This window comes from Mustela nivalis, assembly GCF_964662115.1.
Source record: "Mustela nivalis genome assembly, chromosome: 4".
Lineage (NCBI taxonomy): Eukaryota > Metazoa > Chordata > Mammalia > Carnivora > Mustelidae > Mustela > Mustela nivalis.
Window position 1 is genome coordinate 99,113,338 of NC_139023.1, and position 17,616 is coordinate 99,130,953.

Consider the following 17,616-nt stretch of genomic DNA (forward strand, 5'->3'; position numbering starts at 1 on the left):
ACACATACTTTGTATGTTGTATATCTTATATACTGTATTCTTATAATAAAGTAAGCTAGAAAAAAAAGAAATGTTAAGAAAATATTAATGAAAAGAAAATACATTTATAGTACTGTAGCTATATTTTAAAAATTCTATATGTAAATGGACTCAAGCAGTTCAAATCTGTGTTATTCAAGGATCATCTGTAGTTGGTCTTACCTTATACAATAACCAGAATCTTTCCCTGCTTAAAACTCTTTAAACTGAAACTCTTGGCTTCTCTCAGAATAAATTTCAGACTTTCTGTTTCTATTTATAAGGTTCTCTATACTCCACCCATATCTAGTTCTCCAGGCTTACCCCTCATCGTTTTTCCCTTGCACTTTCTGTACTTATGTACTTATTTTTCAGTTCTTCAATCAGGCTCTTCTCTGTCATTTCCAGGTCTTAACTCTGACACTTCTTCATCTTTTTTTTTTTTTTAAACAAAAATTCACTTCATCTCCCTCTTTTTTTTTTTAATTTAAAGATTTTATTTATTTATTTGACAGAGAGAGATCACAAGTAGGCAGAGAGGCAGGCAGAGAGAGAGGAAGAAGCAGGCTCCCCGCAGAGCAGAGAGCCCGATGTGAGGCTCGATCCCAGGACCCTGAGATCATGACCTGAGCCGAAGGCAGAGGCTTTAACCCACTGAGCCACTCAGGCGCCCCCATCTCCCTAACTCTTAACAATCCTTCAAGTCTCAGTTTAGACATTGCTAGCTCTGGGGAAAATTCTCTAGAACCTCAAATCTTGATTAGGCGTCTCTCCTCTGTGCTCCCTTTGCATCTTCTAGGTCATTTATCACAGCACTTTTGACATGGTTTTTCTTTATAGAGGTGTATCTTTGTAGTTTGCTCTTATGTCCTTCATTCCAGCATGATACCTGGCATATAGTTGGTGCTCCACAAATATTTGTTGAATAAATAAATGAATAAAAGCAATTACCCAAACGAATGCAGAACAGGCTATCCAAGGATAATAAAAACAACTGAACGTGAGAATATGCAATCAATGGTAAGCATATAATCCATGTTAAAACTGTTATGACTATTCCATTGTTTCAAACATGATAACAATGAATCCCTTGTCACAAAGGACATAATTCTATAAGCGTCTTCCTCTTTCTATTCTCTTACTAATTATAGTATCAGCCCTAAATAGTGACAGGGAAAAAAAAAAAAAAAACTTAAAAGAAACATTCCTCACTCTTTTTCGTCCAAATTATATTCTCCGGAAAAGAGATGCACTTTGAAATAGTAGTAGGTATTCCACAGATAAAGTCATTAAATGCAAGACTACGAACTGGAATGTTTAGGAAAGGGACCAAAGCTATAGTTTCCACAGAACACAGTTTGGACACAGTGGTTTTATAGCATTATTTAATCTACTTCACTCAAAAACTGCCATAGCTCAGGTATGTGGGTTCTTCTCCTGTCACCGGAGTTCTTCCAAGGAGTGACTCTACGCAAAGCCGTCTTCAGTGGTAGCGCCTCACTATTTGGCACTCTTTTCCACTCCCCATTGCTACCTTCAATCCTCTCTCATATCTCCACCCTAAAATGTACGAGGATTCATTTCTTAGCTTGGATTAGAAACTAATTTCAGTGTTGACCCAAATCCATCATTCAAGGGCAATGACAAGATCCAAGAGTAATAATGTTCCATTTGGGAAATGTGTTTCAACAGAGTACATAATAGGCAGTCAACCAGAAACTAACTTTTCTTGCTAAATTATGAATTTGTGCTTGCAAATTAAAGGGGAGGTTGGAATCTGAGAAAAGGGAACGAAGGTGAACCATATTTATATTGAGCCAATATATCAAGTCACTGATTGAGAAAGTAGGAACACTGAAATGGTCAGATTGTAGAAGACATAGTTATTGACCCTACCTGTGACTGAAATGTTGGTAGACGCATAAAGCATCAAATATCTTAAGCATGTTGGGCTTCAATAACCATGGAGTTTCCTGAACTATTCTGCTCCATTCAGAAAATAAAAACAAACACACCCAAAAGCAAGTGACAGTGGGAAAACTGGGTAAAGGTGTTTGACAAGAGAATTTGTCCCTGGATAAATTTTAGCCTCATATTTTGCATTATTTGCTGTTTTAAACTTACTATCCATAATTCACTATGCATAGCTTACTACAATATTAGCTGTCACTTCTCTTCTTTAATTCATCTATTTTGGTGCTGCTCTGAGAATGCCACCACAATAAAGGTAACTTCCCTACTTTCAGAGCTAAAGGATTTATTAATTTTGGAAGATTCTTTCCTCCCTAAGTCATTAACTTTCCCAAAATACAAGAAAGGGAAGAAGCCTAATTATATTATTCTCTTAACAGAAAAAGAGGGGGAGAAATATAAAACATTAAAAAGGGAAAATTAAGATATAGGACTTAATGAAATTTTCTAAGTACTCCTGATAAAAATTGAAATGGAATGAAGTTTCCTTAACCTGATACAGTAAACATCTTTTTTTTTAAAAGATTTTATTTATTTATTTGACAGAGATCACAGGTGGGCAGAGAGGCAAACAGAGGGGAGAGGGGGAAGCAGGCTCCCTGCTGAGCAGAGAGCCTGATGCGGGGCTTGATTCCAGGATGCTGAGATCATGACCTGAGCCAAAGACAGCGGCTTAACCCACTGAGCCACCCAGGCGCCCAACATCTTTCTCTTTTTAAAAACCACTTAATTAAGGATATGATTGACATACAAGAAGCTGCATATAATTCGTGTTTACAATCTGAGGAGTTTGGAGATACATATATACTCATGAAGCCATCACCACAATCTACAAACGTCTTTCTTAACAGCAAAAAGTTAGAAATATTCCCTTTAAAATCAAGACAGGAAATGGGTATTTAATATCACCATTTTATTAAATACTGTATTGAAAGTGTCAGCCAATGCAATTAGAAAAGAAAAAATAATGTAAAAGAGTTGAAAAGAAAGAAACAAAACTGCCTGTATTCATTTTCTATGACCAAATGTAACAAATCACCAAAATCTGAAACAATACAAATATATTATCTTGCAGTTCCATATTTCAGAAATCCTAAGAGGATCTCACTAGGGTAAAATCAAGTTGCTGGCAGGGCAGCATTCCTCTCTGAGGACTCTAGGGGAGAATCAATATCCTTGCCTTTTCCAGCTTCTAGTGGCTGCCTGCATTGCTTGGTTCTTTCTTCTGTCTTCAAAACCAGCAACATCAAACCAGGTCCTCCTGACTTTGCCACCTCTCTGGTTCTTCCACTTCTGCCTCTCTCTCCTTCTTTGAAGAACACTTTACATTCATCTTACTTGGATAATCTGGGATAATCTCATTAGTCAGCTAATTGGCAAACTTAACTTTTCTGACACTTTAATTCTTTTTCGGCATATAGCATACCATGTTCATCGTTTCCAGGAACTAAGACATGAATATCCTTGTGGGGGTCATTATTCTGCCTACCATTCTGCCATTTTTCACAGGTTATTCAACTGTGTGTGTAGATAAACCCAAAGAAGCTACAAATTATCAGATTTTGTAGTATTGATATCTTCTAAAAATTATAAATAGTTAACATAGCATTGATATTTTTAGATAAAGCAAGAGTCCTATTCACATCCCGTGTTTCACATGCTATACTACTAAGAATACTTGAAATTTTTCTCATTATGCTAATACTTAAATATGCATTGACTCCTATTTATCTTCAGAATATTATGGTGGTGGTTTTTGCTGTTTTTACTGATACAAACTCGAAAGCTCTTTCTGATTGTATTGTTTAGTTTTAAGCTATTTGAAGATTTCCTGAGAGAGCATGTGACAGGATACTACGATTACATTCTGTCACACTGACTCCTCATAACAATGAAAAACAACTATTGTTCTCCTTCTACAAATAAAAAAAAGAGCTGAGACTCAGAGAAGTTGGATCACTGGTTATCCAGTCAATAAGTGACTGAGCAAGGACTTCTATGCAGGACAAACGTTACAGCTGTGGAAAACTCTACCACCTTCCAGCTTCACTGCTCTGCCCTCCAGGAGGCACTCGGTGCCTCTACCATTTCCTCCAACTCTGAGATGACAAGACTCCTTATGTGATGAATGACAATAATCTTCCATTAATAAGTAATTATAATTACACCAAGTCAGTTAATAATAATAAAAAATTAATTCCACTGGTAAGTACTCTTTACACCCTTAGCTATTCTTTTCTTCTCAGAACAAAAGCTCTGCCTGTCTGTTACCATAGAGGCAAGTTTGCAGATAAGAAGGTTTCAGTCTGTACCGGGAACACAAACCATTTGTTCTTAAAAACTAAATGCTCTTTCTTGAATTTCAGTGACAATTTTACTGTCCCACAAGTTTCTGTATAGCCCCTGTACATAGGCCTAAGCACCAGTCATGAAAGGAAAGGTAATGTGGGATCTATGTGGTTTTCTTCTTGTGTCCCCAGCTCTACTGAGGTATAATTGACAAATAAAAAGTGTATACATTGCACGTGCACAATATGATGTTCTGGTGTGTGCACAGATTGTGAAATGATTGTGACCATCAAGCTGATTAATATATCCATCACCTCACTTAGTTGCCATTTCATGTTTGTGAAAGTGGTGAAAATACTTAAGATCTACTCTCTGAGCACATTTCAAGTATACAAACCCATGGCCTTTCTGGGCCTTCCTGTACCAGTATCATTGAAATAAAATACATTTTGTTCCACCAAAAACAATTTCAAGTCTACAGTATAGTATAGACAATTTCAAATCTACAATATAGTACAGTATAGTATAGTATACAGTATAGTATTGGCTATAGCACAGTATAGTATAGTATAGATATACTGTGTATATATACAGTATAGTATAGTGGTCACCATGCTGTACATGAGGTCTCCAGAGCTTATTCATTCTGCAGAACTGAAACTTTGTGCCCTTTGACCAACATCTCCCCATTTCTCCTAACACCCAACCCCTAGCAACCACAATTCTACTCTCACCTATTTTAGATTCCACATAGAGTGAAATCATGTAGTATTTGTCTTTCTGTATCTGGCTTCTTTCACTTAACCTGACATCTGTGTTCAACCATGTTGTCCAAATGGCAGGGTTTCTTTCCTTTTTAAGGCTGAATAATATTCCACGATATATAATTTTTTCTTCATCCATTCATCCACTGACAACACTTAGGTTATTTCCCTATCTTGGCTACTGTGAATAATACCATGGTAGTTTTCTTCTACTACCTTGTATTTAAAAATAGTGAGTGTCATCACCTCCCAAGACACTCAACAAGTTTCCTTGCATAAAGATAGTGAACTACTAACAGGAGAGAGATATGAGACTCTCAAGAATGAACAATTAGAGGGAAGGGCACCAAAAGACAGCTGTATAGGGGTGCTTGGGTGGCTCAGTGGGTTAAGCCTCTGCCTTCAGCTCAGGTCATGATCTCAGCATCCTGGGATTGAGCCCCACATTGGGCGCTTTGCTCAGCAGGGAGCCTGTTCCCCCTCTCTGCCTGCCTCTCTGTCTACTCATGATCTCTCTCTTTCTGTCTCTCTCTCTCTCTCAAATAAATAAATAAATAAATAATCCAAAATAAATAATAAATAAATAAATAATCTTAAAAAAAGAAAGAAAGAAAGAAAGCTGTATTAAGAGTCCTTTACGTAGAGGCATTTTGTAACATTTTCACCCATGTTGTTATCAGTGTAGTTCCACCTCTGAACAATCTAGAACTTCAAGTGTCTTTCTCAGGCACCTCCACAGGCCAGAACACTTATATAACTCTGATACTTCGTGCTCCAAGTCTGGCACAATGAGGCATATTATAATATTAACAAAGACAAAGAGATTATTAATACCTAGCTTAGGATAATGGGTTTTTCATGACCAGTCTCTTCCTGTTCAAGTTCAACAGTGCAGAACTTGATTGACACTCAGTAAAAGTAAACTCAGAAAAATATTATCACAGATAACTGTAGCACTATTTCTTCTGTCATATGACTCCCTAGCAACTCCGCATATAGTTGTATTCTCTTAAAGATACTGACTCTTAAGATACTTGACTAAAATCTATTTAGCTCCAAATTACAGCAAGAAGTCAGTAAATAGCGATGGTAATGCTTCCTCTGCAGAGGGGATGACCCTTCCTCATATGCCCTTGAGCTGCTTTCTAATACCAGTGATAGGTTTGCAATGAACCAAGAAAATGCTCTTATTCAAGGTCCTTTGAGGCCAGTGGCGTGAATTTAAGCAATCCACTAACATGTCCAAACTTAACTAGTTCCTTGGCTTTATATAAAATGGGCACAGTGTGATCAAACTCTAATCAATTAGTTCTGCTCAACAAACTTGCAGAGGGTTGCAGAACAGCTCTGAAAATAAGACACAGAAAAATTCATGATCTATGCAGCTGATCCACATTCCAAAATATACAAGGATAATATTAAGATAGAAAACAATTGGGGCACCACCTGGGTGGTTCAGTGGGTTAAAGCCCCTGCTTTCGGTTCAGGTCATGATCCTGGAGTCCTGGAATCGAGTCCCGCATCGGGCTCTCTGCTCAGCAGGGAGCCTGCTTCCCCCTCTCTCTGCCTGCCTCTCTGCCGACTTGTGATCTCTGTCGGTCAAATAAATAAATAAAATCTTAAAGAAAACAATAAAAAACAAGTTTCACTATATGATTAAGGTGCTAGTTTTATACTGAGGGTTTTGGAGGGGGTTTGGGGGTTGGGTGGGTATTAAGGAGGGCACGTATTGCATGGAGCACTGGGTGTGGTGCATAAACAATCTTGGAATACTGAAAAAAAATTACATTTAAAAAAGGTGCTAGTTTTGTTATATTTGCTATACTCAGAGAATATTTAGTCATTCACACTAAAATCACAAATTTGAGAAGTAAGAATCAGATAATGAAAAGGGATGCCTAGGAAGAAGCTGATAATCACAATAAATTTAGCTAATGCTGAAAATATTCTGAGTTAAAACACATAACTGCAATCCATGTATCATGTGAGGCTGGTCATCGCAAGAAGAGTTTCCATCACATAGCCTTCCCTCGTTCACAGCACTTCCCTGCAGAGTATTTCTGAAGAATAATTACTTTTGGAATTCATCTTCCACTTGCCTTCTAAGGTGCTGAGGGCGCCTTCACATATAAAATGGAAGCAAGTAGAGCCTACCTGGGAAAAGAGACACAGCGTCAGTAAAATGTAAATAGGAATTGTTAGCAGTGGATTTCAGGACACTAATGAATGCAACGTTCTGACATTCAGAAATCCAAATCTGATTCTTCGATTAGGGCCCACCTTAATGCCCTCATCTCAACCTAATCATTGGCAAGGATTATTTCCAAATAAAATCACATTCACAGGCACCAGGGAATTAGGAATGCAACATCCTTTAGGGGGACAGAATTCGTCCCCTAACGGAAGGATAGAACAGAAGAGATAAGTTGAATACAAGTAGAGCAGGTATCAGCCTGGGAGCTTGGCTTTTCCAGATTGAGAATCATGATAGCCAGAAGACTACTGTGAAAGCCGGAGTCATGTTCTGGGAGTGACACGGATACCCTAAAAACAAAAGGTTTGGCATACAGCACATTGTTTCTGCCAGATACTTTTTAAAAAGAGGGGGTTTCGTAGTAAAGACATTTAGTTTTGGTATTCTACGAGGTTGTTTATTAAGAACAGATTCTTGGGGCACCCAGGTGGCTCAATGGGTTAAGCACCTGACTCTTGATCTTGGCTGGCGACTTGATCTCTGGTTGTGTGCTCAGGCCCTGTTATGGGCTACATGCTGGTGTGGAGCATACTTAATACAAAAAAGAAAAAGAAGAAGAAGAACAGATTCTTAGGTAACTGACATAGGAATTTACTTTTTCAGACTTCACCAAAGTCTACAAGCTAACAACTGGAACAAAGAGATAAATAACTCAGGGGCGCCTGGGTGGCTCAGTGGGTTAAAGCCTCTGCCTTTGGCTCAGGTCATGATCCCAGGGTCCTGGAATCGCCCGCTTCAGGTTCTCTGCTCAGCAGGGAGCCTGCTTCCTCCTCTCTCTCTCTCTGCCTGCCTCTCTGCCTACTTGTGACCTCTGTCTGTCAAATAAATAAAATCTTAAAAAAAAAAGAGAGAGATAAATAACTCATAACTTTGCATAGCAATCATGAAAGACAGTTTTTCAGCTATGAAAAGTCTGTGTGTAAACCCAGTTTGGTTTCTGAGCCTACTTATGTAGCATTTTTTCCATAAGAGTAATATATAAAAATGGATTTTTCTCTTCCAAGTTTCTCATATGTATTAAAGTTTTGAATGCAAAAAAAGGATCACATAAGAGGCAAATAAAAGGCAAAATAGTAAAAATCATGTATAATTTTAATATTTTGCACTTTTTCTTAATGAGCCTCCTAAACCTATATTTTTTAATGAAGTTATATTATAACTTTTTTCATCAATTAACTTCAGTGTAAATTACCCTTAAATTAGGGGTATTCTGCAATGAACTAAATAATTTTGTATTTCAAAATATTTAGAGTCTCATTGATAACAAGAGCACTGGGCTTACTATTAGGGAATGACTGGTATGCACAAAAGATCAAGATATATTTATATAAAGTATAATAGTGTATTGGGTACATGGAGGCAAATGGAGTGGTCTTTACTCCTTCAGTAAACCTGTCCAACCCCTCATTTGATTTAAGATTTCAAAGCAGTTAGTCTTCTAAATGTGAAACTGAAATTTTCCCAGAATTTCTCTATTTTTCTTTAGCAGTCCCCCAATCTTTCTTCCTATATTAACAGGTCCCAGATTAAGAAAAATTAAATCCAATTTTGAGTTTTTAAATCCAATTCTACCTTATTCATACCTGACTTCCCATCAACATTATGGCTAATCAATAAAGTTTATTTCAACCTAATGCAGAATTCTAAGGTATAAAGGCATTTTTTCGCCAGCACATCTCACCAATAGAGGGCAGACCCTGAATGCCCAGAAAAGTGATGTGTCCTTAAGTGCCCTTGAACTAATTTCCTCATAAACTCACAGATGAATGAAGAATTACTGCTTCCAAGTCTTTCTGATTATGTTAGTGACCCCTAATCTAATTCACTTATCTGAAATATAATTCCTATATAAACACATCTTCTCTCAGATAATGTCCTCTTGTTTTAAGAAAACAGTACCAAAAAGCAAGCAAATAAGCAAACTAAATGTTTCTACAAGTCCCAAATCCAAATAACAGAAAAATTAGTACAAAACTTTAGTTACAAAACTAGCAGGTTTTCCCAGTTAATCCAAGGATAGATGTGTATTTGATGAAATCCAAAAATCTGTGTCCTAATTAAAGATTTATATTTCAATTCAAAATCAACTCTAAACAAAATATTTGCCCCCCAAAAGCCCAAGTATTTGAAAGCCAATGAAAAGAATTTGTCTGAATGTTAATGAATTCATTGGTTTTTAAAAATTAAATGAATTATGTAAGTTCTTTTAAAAATAGTAATAGTACATTTTAAAGTCATTTTTACTAGCAAACTTTAACAATTCAATTAACATAACATTATTTTCAGAAAGTGAAATTTGTTTAATATTTTTCTCTGTATTTCTGGATCTAGCTTCCCCACCCACACACTTTTTTCTAAATCAAAAATACTGTAGCAACAACATATATAAGCCTCCAGAATAAGATGAACATAACGAGTCCTGCCCTCAAGCTATTTGCAATCTATATAAACAAAATCAACCCACTGGAATGCCCCGTCAGCATAAAATAAACCCTATAACGATGGCACAAAGAAAGTGTTGTGGGGGAAACCAAGAAGAAATACTAAGTAGTTGTTGAACTCATGGGTCTTAAGCAAAAGAAAAGTGCTTTCATATTACTGTCATGGTTTTCAAGTCCTGAATCAGGCTTTTCTTAGCAAGTGTGGACATTCGCAAGAGTTTCACAGAGATTATGGTACACTTGCCAATCAGTTTGTTTCTACATATAAATTTTTATATAAAAATTATATATAAGAAAGGGATAAAGGTACAAACTTCCAGTTATAAAATAATTAAGGTACTGGGGTGCCTGGGTGTCTCAGTGGGTTAAGCCACTGCCATCAGCTCGGGTCATGATCCCAGGGTCCTCAGATCAAGCCCTACATCGGGCTCTCTGCTCAGCAGGGAGCCTGCTTCCCCCTCTCTCTCTGCCTGCATCTCTGCCTACTTGTGATCTCTCTCTGTCAAATAAATAAATAAAATATTTTTTAAAAATTAAGGTACACACTTCTAGTTATTAAAAAAAAATAAGTCATGGGGATGTAATGTACAACACGGTGAGGATTTGGACAACCCTCATTTGCTGACTCTATGCAGCAACTTCAGGGGAATCCCAATAAAACTGGAGGCTCCTTGGAGGCCAGTTCACAACAGGAAGTATAGTAAGAATCTTTTTTTTCCCCTCCCTTTCTTTGTTTTATTTTGTATTTTTTTATTTAAAAATCTTTTTAATTATTATGTTCAGTTAGCCAACATATAGTACATCATTAGTTTTTGATGTGGCGTTGAATGATTCATTAGTTGCATATAACACCCAGTGCTAATCACAACACGTGCCCCCCTTAATACCCATCAGCCAGTTACCCCATCCCTCCACCCTCCTTTTGTAACCCTCAGTTTGTTTCCCGGAGTTCAGAGTCTAAGAGAGTAGGTCATAAGTGTCTTTCTCATAAGAAAAAAAAAAAAAATTTTGTAATGTCATATGGTATCAGATGTTGTGTCAGATTTATTGTGGTGATCATTCTGCAGTATATACAAATATTGAATCATTATTCCATGCACTTGAAACTAACATAATGTTATATGTCAATTATACCTCAATTTTGCAAATGCAGTTATTTGAATGTAATTCAAATATTAATTCATAAAGAATCATGTAATACAAAAATAATTCTGCATAGTCAGGTCAAAAAAACGAAGGGAAAAAGGAAAATGTCTTCTCTGACACAGTCCCACTACAGGGTCACTGTGTGCCTTGAGCAAGTCATTCTATCTCTCTGGGCCTCACTTTTGCCATACATAATGTCAAAGAGTTGAATAAAGATGGGGATAACTCATATGGAAGAAAATAAAATTTCTGCCTCATAGTATATAGAAAAGTAACTTCCACGTGGATTAATGACCTACATGTATAATAGTAAAACTCCTACACTTTAAAAGAAACAAAGCTACAGAAGTAGTATAGTAATGTTAGCATGCTATGTGGTGCTAGTGTATGGTGCTACTGTAGGACGGGAGAGGAGTACAATCACACAAGGGACACCCACACAGCAATTAAAACTAAGTCATTAGTTCTACATGGGAAAACATGGCTAAATCTCAAAAACACAATGCTGAGGAAAAGCAGAAATTTACAGAATTATACGTATTGGATGATGGCATTGACATAGAGTTGAACACAAAGCCATACTCCATTGTTATGGATGAGGAATAAAGCAAAGTATAACAACTGGGCTGTAAAGACAGTCTTGGAGTTCAGGATAGGATTTCCTTCCGGGAGTGAGAGAAAGGAATTGGGGGAAGTGGGTTTGGAACAAAGGAAGCTTCAGCTATTTGGTAACATTTAATATAATAAGGAAAGAAAGAGAGAGAGAAAGAGAGGAAGGAAGGATGGATGGAAGGAAAGAAGGAAGAAGGAAGAAAAAGACAGAAGAAGAAAGAGATGGCAATACATCACTGTCACTGTCCCACCAGAGCAGGGACCTGTCCAGCAATGGACTATACTCCTAGGGCTGGTCCCTGAAACCATGGTGGCTCTGAGCCCTAGTGAACCCCAAGACCAGAACAATTTGAAGGAGGTTTCCCAGCAAATGGAACATCCAGTAGTTCTGCTGAAGCTGATGAACACTCCAGGACGGGTAGTTAGACTAAGGCGGACAGCATGTACTTTCTCCTTCAACCTCAACTAATTATTAGCTGTATTTACTGAGTTACAAAAGAGAAAGTGGATCGAGAATTCAGAAAAAAACAGACATTTACAAATAAAGGAAAGTGCCTTTTCATTCATTTCTGAGCTTGAAACCAAGGATCTATAGTATGTTGTCATATACGAAGTCCCTTCTACACTCTCCAAAGTCATCCAAATTAAAGCACAATGGTAGTTTAACTTCACATCATAATCCCCCCCCCAAAATCTTTGTCTTTCTCCCTCAGATCACTCACTGTGGCTAATAATTAGCAAAATTTGACTAATAAGCATTTTATAGCCTTTCTTGTATCTAGGACCTTGCCCAAATGTCTCAACACTAAAGGGAAAGGACGAGGTGCCTAAGATCACCTGCATTGCCCAGAAGGGAAGAAAAACAAGCTCTAAGCAAGCCTGAGTACTTATTTCTAGAAACATTCAGATCAACTTCTCACAAAATAACATATCTTTCTAATATTTCCCTTAAAAATCATTTCACATTTGGGTGCCTGGGTGGCTCAGTGGGTTAAGCCGCTGCCTTCGGCTCAGGTCATGATCTCAGGGTCCTGGGATCGAGTCCCGCATCAGGCTCTCTGCTCAGCAGGGAGCCTGCTTCCTCCTCTCTCTCTCTGCCTGCCTCTCTGCCTACTTGTAATCTCTCTCTGTCAAATAAATAAATAAATCTTTAAAAAAAAAAATCATTTCACATTGATTATGTCAGCTGAATTTTACAGACTCAAAAAAACAAGCTCAGGAAAGTGAACAATGGCTCTAAGTACCCCCTAGAAAGTGGGGCACGGAGACCAGACTCCAGCCTCAGGCAGAGGATTTCAAATGTCTGATGAGATCTTTCACCAAGCTGCAGCTGTGTGCCGGCGACTTAGGAGTAGGACATAGCACATAGCGCTACTATCAGAGGATTCAGAACCATTGAACTCAAGATCACGACCCTGTGCAGGGTGACGTCTTTTCTTTTTCTTTTTTTTTTTTTTTAAGATTTTATTTATTTATTTGACAGACAGAGATCACAAGTAGGCAGAGAGGCAGGCAGAGAGAGAGAGAGAGAGAGGGAAGCAGGCTTCCTGCGGAGCAAGAGAGCCCGATGTGGGGCTCGATCCCAGGACCCTGAGATCATGACCCGAGCCGAAGGCAGCAGCCCAACCCACTGAGCCACCCAGGCGCCCCAGGGTGACGTCTTTTCATGTCTGGGGAATACAAGCAGCCACTCACGTTCAGTCCTTCCCAGTAATTCACCACTCTTGGATTGAATTATTTCCTCAGCTAGGGGTGGGAAAGAGTCTAGTTTGGAGCCTGAAATTTCACTAAAGTATCCTAGCAAGTAAACAGTAAGAACCAGGACTTGCAGAGCACTGACCTATGTCAGGATGATATCAATAATTTACCCACTTTCCTCCCAGAATCAGCTGCTCTATTTCAACTGAGGAAACCAAAGAGAAAAATTAAATGATTTGACTGTGATCGCATACATAAGCTCAGAGCCAGGACTTGAACCCAGATCCCCTCCTGGTCCTCAAAGCCCTAACTGTCCCACCAAGCTGTGCTCAACCTTGGGAGGGTGCCTCAAAATCAGCACTAAATAGTTATTCTCTACAGAGACAAGTGGCTGGAAAGCTTACTTTTCCAGAAGCTGCTTTTTCTTTCTTTTAAAGCTTGTATGTTTGTATTTATTTATTTGTTTGTTTGTTTATTTTAAAGATTTATTTATTTATTTAGGAAAGAGAGCACAGAGGGAGAATGAGGGAGAGAAGCAGACTCCCTGCTGGACAAAGATCTCAATGTGGGGCTTGATCCCAGGACTTCAGGATGATAACCCGAGCCGAAGGCAGACGCTTAACTGACTGAGCCATCCAGGTGCCCCTTTATATATATTTATAAAGATTTATTTATTCATTTGAGAGAGAGAGAGAGAGCAGGTGAAGGGCAGTGGGGGAGAAAGAAGCAGAGAAGCAGACTCCCCACCGATCATGGACTCCCACATGGGGTTTGACCTTACAACTCTGAGATTATGACCTGAGCAGAAATCAAGAGTAGAATGCTTGACAACTGAGCCACCCAACCACCTCTATTTTATTTTTTTATATTAGTTTCAGGGGTAGAACGCAGTGATTCATCAGTTGCATACAACACCCAGTGCTCATTACAAGTGCTCTCCTTGATGCCCATCACCCAGTTATCCCCTCCCACTGCCTCCTATCCCTCCAGCAACCGTCGGTTTGTTCCTAGAGTGAAGTCTCTTGTGTTTTGCCTTCCTCTCTGTTTTCCTCTTGTTTTATTTTTCCTTCCCTCCCCCTATATTCATCTGTTTTATCTCCTAAAGTCTTAATTTCACATATCAGTGAAATCATATGGTATTTGTCTTTCTCCGATTGACTTACTTCACTTAGCGTAATACCTTCTAGTTCCATCTACATTGTAAATGGCAAGACTTCATTCTTTTTGATGGTTGAATAATATTCCATTGTATAATATATACATTTTCTTTCTGCATTCATAGCAAGGTAAAGAGAAAATCCTGAAAGCAGCTCAGGACAAGAGGCCCTTACAAGGGTAGACGCATAACACTGGCAGCACACCTGTGCACAGAGACCTGGCAGGCAGAAGGGACTGGCATGACATATTCAACATGCTAAATGGGGAAAGCATGCACCCAAGAATACTTTATCCAGCAAGCCTGTCATTCAGAATAGGAGAGATAAAGAGTTTCCAGGACAAACAAAAACTAAAAGAATTTGTGATCACTAAACCAGCCCTGCAGCAAATATTAAAGGGGATTCTTTGAGCAGAGAGAGCCCCAAAATAACACAGACCAGAAAGGAACAGAGACAATTTATAGGAACAGTGACTTTACAAAACCTGCTTTTGAAACCCCTTTATTTAGTATGGCATTCAAAATTCTGGCATGTAGATGTATCTCTCAAATAACAATATAAAGTCATTAACAATCAACCTAAAGCAATACTAAGAAAATGAAAGTACATGGTAGAAAACTGAGGAGCATTAAGTCAGCACATCCTCTGGCAGGGAGAGGCTGAACAGTGGCCATGCAATTTACAAGGAGATTGTTGAAATTCAAGGAAAGACAGAAAGTATATTTCTTAGAACTGATGGCATTTTTTTTTTTTTTGCATATAAAATGTTATATATCAACAGCATTTTAAATCCTTGTAGCCAGAAGTCTTTACATAGGACAGAGTAAGTGGAGAGAGGTTTAAGGCTTCTATGAACCATTCCTGATGTTTGCAGTCATTTGGTTCTCTTTTAATTAACTCTTCTGGGGGAAAGAGGTGTTGGAATAGGAATTCCTAGATGTTTATTACTATAAAATTAACAGCAAAAAGTAGCAATTAGGGGCGCCTGGGTGGCTCAGTGGGTTGGGCTGCTGCCTTCGACTCGGGTCATGATCTCAGGGTCCTGGGATCGAGCCCCGCATCGGGCTCTCTGCTCCGCAGGAAGCCTGCTTCCCTCTCTCTCTCTCTCTGCCTGCTTCTCTGCCTACTTGTGATCTCTGTCTGTCAAATAAATAAATAAAATCTTTTAAAAAAAAGTAGCAATTAATATTCTACTAAGACCAGACATTTTATATATGTAATAATAATAATAACAAGAGTAGTGGTTAGCACTTACTAAACACTTGCTATAATGGCAGGCACTATACTGAATGCTTTGCTGTATTATCTCATCTGATCCTCGCAACGACCTAATATTTGCCCTATTTTCCATAAGAGGAGGTTGAATAACTCTCCCAGATCTCATAGAGCCAACAAATGGTGGAATCAAGCAATCTGACTCTGGGCCCTGAAATCTAACCCACGTGTGATAGGCCATTGAATTTGAGCATCCCTAGGGCACCATTAAGTGTCTGACTCTTGATTCCAGCTCAGGTCTTGATCTCAGGGCCATGAGTTGAAGCCCTACGGTGGGCTTCAAAGATGGAGCCTACTTATTAAAAAGAGAGATATGATCATTGGGATGCCCCCTTCAAATTCAGGTCAGTCGATCTCCAAAACCCCTGTTCCTCTACCCCAGTTTCCCTAAAAAAAAAAAAAAAAAAAATGAGGTGTGAGAGATGGAGAGAAGAAAAGACAGGTCTGGGGAATAAGCTCTACGGACACCTCCCAGGTGTCCGCGGGGTTTCTCCTGCTCCTCAAAATCTAGACAACCGTCTCTACAAACCCCTCTGTGCATCTTGGGAGGAGAGCATCCGGGGTGCTGCTCTGTCCCAGCCACTTGGTCTCCAGGGTCCTGTCTCAGCTGACTGCTATTCTCATTCTCCACTGGACCCAGCTCCGGGATCCAGCCCCATCCCCATGAGTTCCACAGTGGTCCCAGGAGTGTGAACCAGACAGCCCCGTACTTCTGTTCAAAAATAAAAAAGTTCTCAGACCTTTCCTTCCACCCAAGCCCCAGCTCCCATCAGGAGGCTCATCTGTCTCTTCTTCACCTCCTGTCCTCTCTCCTTGAGCCCCTGTCTCTGCAGCAAGGACTCCTTCCCCTTTTTCACACACAGTCATGCAGTCTCAGTCTCTTATTTAAGACCCTCTCCTGAGGCCTATTATTTCATATCTAGAAACCTTCTCAAGGTGTTTTTTGCCTTCCCAGAGGAGGCACAACTCTGGCTTTGACAGTGGCCATGCGGCTACCGAACCCACCACAGGTCTTTATCACTGGGAAAACTGGGCTGAGGAGTAACGTCAAGGCTACAGAAACTGCCCGTCAGGAAAACCTCAGGCTACTTCACCTTTTCCAAGCTTATAATACCAAACATCCAACATCAATTTGACACTGCTTTATCTCCACTGCTTAAATCAAACATACATCTTATATAATCTTGGCTGTGACTGGCCTGTTCCCGTCTCCCTCAGCCTCCGAGGCAAGTCAGGAAGAAAGGAATCTTGTTGGCCAGGCACTTGGCAGCCACGTGGCTCACAGGCCTGCCAGTTCCCAGGGAGGCTAATCCTGGCAGCCGGCCTGGAAGCCTGGGTGCCCCTGGGTCCCACGCCTTTCGTTGGAGGGTCACCCCATTTGTGATTCAAGACACTTACTGATGTTTCTGGACCTTTTTTTGACATAGAACAAGCTAACACATCTACCAAATGCTGCCGTGATGGCCTTAAGGACTGTTTCTTGGTGGGACTGCAACCAGCCCAACACAGACTTTCTCCAGGAAATGCAACTGATGCTATCAGACTCCCACGCTGGCAGGAGACATGTTAACCCTCTGTCAGCAGACTAGATTGGCAGTGTGAAAAAGCAAATAAACACAGGATCCCTAAGGAAGGAGCTCTGAGAAGGTAGGTAACTATGGCATACCAGGTAGCACTCCAGGTGGCTGGACAGAATGACAGGGCTATGCGATTTAGATCTTGACCTCACTCTACCCCAAAGCAGCCCTGTGGCCTGGAGCCCAGCCTATGACCTGAGTCTCCATTCCCTTCTCTGAAAATGGAGATAGTAATTTGTTAGCTGTAACCGCCATTACACCGGTAAGACATAGGATCTTTACTTTAAAAGTATTTATTGAGTACCTACTAAGTGCTGGGCCCTGGACTAGAAACAAGGGATAGAGTGGGAAAAGGTCAGACCTAGGCTCCGGCCAGTGGAACTTTCATTTGAGGAGGGAAATATAGACCTTCCT